This window comes from Rutidosis leptorrhynchoides, chromosome 4 (genome assembly GCF_046630445.1).
Source record: "Rutidosis leptorrhynchoides isolate AG116_Rl617_1_P2 chromosome 4, CSIRO_AGI_Rlap_v1, whole genome shotgun sequence".
NCBI lineage: Eukaryota > Viridiplantae > Streptophyta > Magnoliopsida > Asterales > Asteraceae > Rutidosis > Rutidosis leptorrhynchoides.
The window spans coordinates 133,089,335-133,092,885 of NC_092336.1; the positions used below are offsets into that span (position 1 = coordinate 133,089,335).

Consider the following 3,551-nt stretch of genomic DNA (forward strand, 5'->3'; position numbering starts at 1 on the left):
ATTAAAGTAGATACTATTTTGTATGAAAGAAAATGATGAATGATAAAAAAATGCCAGGTGAATGATCAAAATACCCGATGAATGATAAAAAAAAAGGCGATGAATGAAAAAAATACTCGATGAATGATAAAAATACCTGATGAATGATAAAAATACCCAATGAATGAGAAAAATAGCCGATGAATGATAAACAAAGAATTATAAAAGAATGTGATGAATGATAAACAAATACCCGATGAATGATAAAAAAAATACCCGATGAATGATAAAAATAACTGATGAATGATAAATGAAGAATGATAAAAGAACGTGATGAATGATAAAAATACCCGATGAATGATAAAAATAGATGATGAATGATAAAAATAGTTGATGAATGATAAACGAAGAATAATAAAAGAATGTGATGAATGATAAAAAAAAACACCCGATGAATAATAAAAATACCTAATGAATGATAAAAAAATACCTAATGAATGAAAAAATAGCTGATGAATGATAAACGAAGAATAATAAAAGAATGTGATTAATGATAAAAAAAAATATCCGATAAATGATAAAAAAAATAACTAATGAATGATAAAAATAACCGATGAATGATAAATGAAGAATGATAAAAGAACGTGATGAATGATAAAAATACACGATGAATGATAAAAATAGAGGATGAATGATAAAAATAGTTACTAAAAGATAAGCGAAGAATAATAAAAGAACGCGATGAATGATAAAAAACACCCGATGAATGATAAAATATTAGATGAACGATAAAAATATCCAATGAATGTAAAAATACCTGGTGAATGATAACCGAAGAATGATAAAAAAAAAAAAAACGTGATGAATAATATAAAAAAATACCTGATGAATAATAGAAATACCCGACTAATGATAAAAATACCCAATGAATGTAAATAAACCTGATACTTTTGAGATACTTTGCATTAAGATAATCAGTAAGTTTAGCAAATGACATCTACTGCATCAGAAGCAAAACCTAAAGAATTACTCATTAATTGTTTTATCCACACAAGATCATAAGTAGCAATACATATACAAAGGATTAATGAGTCCCAAATGGCTGCAACTGCAACGATCATGGACATAAAATCGTGCGTTGTAGCAACCGCAAATCGTGAAACGTGATTCTTAACAAGGGCTGATTGTGGACGTCTTGGCAGATCGATGACATGTACGTGCCGTTTTGTACCAGTATAGTAGTACCCTTTTGCAGCTAATGAATTAATAATCTCCAGTATCGTTAAGTTGTACTACTTCTTTTCCTGCTCCCGTGGTGTAATTATGAAGCAGATTCTCATCATTGCATGTTTGTCTTGCTGACTTGCAATACATCATTTTGGTACCTGGCATATCCAAAAACTATAACAACAGACAAACATAGTTAATGAATGTTTGATATAAGATTATCATTCATCTAAATTATTTTTCATCAAATAGTATCATTTTTTAAAAATCGGTTATCATTCATAAGAAAACAATAACCATTTATCACAAAATGATTATCTTGCATTAAAATATTTTGTATCATCAAACATTTTAATAGAGTTTCAAAAGTAGTGGAATTTTAAATAGTTGATATAATATGATTAGTTTTATAAAAAAAGAATAGGGCATTCCGAGAATCGAACTCGGGACCTCCCGCACCGAAAGCGAGAATCATACCACTAGACCAAATGCCCAATTATCAAACAATTATCATTCATCTAATTGTTGTCATTCATATAAAAAACACTTATCTTTTATCAGGTTATCATTCATCATAATGCTATCATTCATCAAAACACTTCTCATTTATCAAAAAACAGTACCATTCATCACTCACAGTTAATGACAAACCTACTCTATTTAACTCTTACTTCTACAATCCACCATCCACTCCATAGTGTTAAAATGTTTCACAATCATATTTTATGAAGAAGCACATCATATATAATATATATGGGAAAAAAACAGAGCTATGTTAGCAGACCTGTTCATTATGCGTGCTCGTGTACGCAAGGCTAAGACCAGTTATGGTACCAATTCTAATATAATATAAACAGCATAATGCATTTATTATTTTCTGTATAGTATAAACAGCTAAAAGGTTGACTGAGGCACAAATATTGACACATACCTCAATATATGAACCATGAGGCCATCTCCTACCAGCAAATGATATAAAGAAGTAACCCTGATAAAGACGACATGAAAATCAAACAAATGAGTTTTCACCTCCTTTGTGCAAATACATATTTGATTCCTAATTTACACATTTCTCCAAAACTTTTAAGTATTGATCATAACAGTTTCCGAAATATTTCATTAGTTTAGATAGTTGTAATAAGCTTTGCAAGAACTCAACCGAATAAGCTTTGCAAGAACTCAACCGAAAGAGACAGATATGAATTACCCTCCGTAATAGCAGACTCCATGAAGTTGACGTAAGAATGTCTAAAATGATGCTGGAACGATTGAGCTGTCAAATCAAATAAATCCATTAGCACTATTATAATTGTACAGCTCATAAAGTACCAAGCATGTCATTTGTATTTACAGAACTCGAAGCAATGTCGTACCTTATCATAACCTGTGCATATCACATTCTTTGTAAATACATTCTCACATAAAATTATTTCAATTGTCCTTCTAACAATCTGTACATATCCATCAATACGGTCTTATTAAATACATGAAAACAGCTTTATAACAAAATAAAAATTCAATTTAATATAAACAGATATAAACAGATTATGCACAGTATGTAAAGCCCTAATTTCAATTACATAATTCATGTCACATTATTATTTTCTTCAAATTTCATCTGTATCCACCTATTCACCTTCATAATAACGCATAAAAAGCATAATTTTTAACCATATAAGTCATAATTGACCACTTAATATAATAATAACATATAAAATATAAATGGATGAGACATATACGTAGGTATATCAAATGAATCGAGTGTGAAAAAGAGAGAAACCTCAAGTTGAGATCGGCGAGATTGAGGATCGAAACATGGAAGAGAAGGTGCATCGTCGGAGATGACGATGAAGCACAAGTTGAGAAGACTCCTGTAATTCGAAGAATCGTGTGCTCGGAGAAGAATTGACATACGGTCACCGGCGCAGCAACAACGAAGACAATTCCAGCTATATTTGCAGCGGCATTGAACCTTTGTAAGTAATGATGAAAGGATCAAAGATAACACGGTTTCCGCTAGGGTTTGGGCTCGATTTTGGAACAATTTCCATAGCACTTCAGGCACTCTCCGTTAATTTGGTACCGGATGATAAAAGACGCGACTGAAAATTGAATTATGAAATTACCAATATAGCCCTCCGTGTTTTTCAGTATAATATTAGAGTTTCTATTAAATTTATGAAATGTGTGTATAACGACCCTCATTTTTCCATTCTATATTTTTCCAATATTAAATGCCCAAACAATATAATCAAAACTTAATGATTAAACTTTAATCAACAATTGTTAAGTATTAAGAGTTAGAAAACATATTAATTAACTTTGTGCAATAATTGACAGGTTAA

General features: G+C 30.4%; 1 non-coding gene across 1 annotated transcript; it reads right to left on the reverse strand.

Annotated features, from left to right (window-relative positions):
- Positions 1 to 1,628: 1,628 nt before the first annotated feature.
- TRNAR-UCG (transfer RNA arginine (anticodon UCG)) lies at positions 1,629 to 1,700 on the reverse strand. The gene has a single exon. It is a non-coding gene; the product is annotated as a tRNA-Arg (tRNA).
- Between the last annotated feature and the right edge of the window lie 1,851 nt (positions 1,701 to 3,551).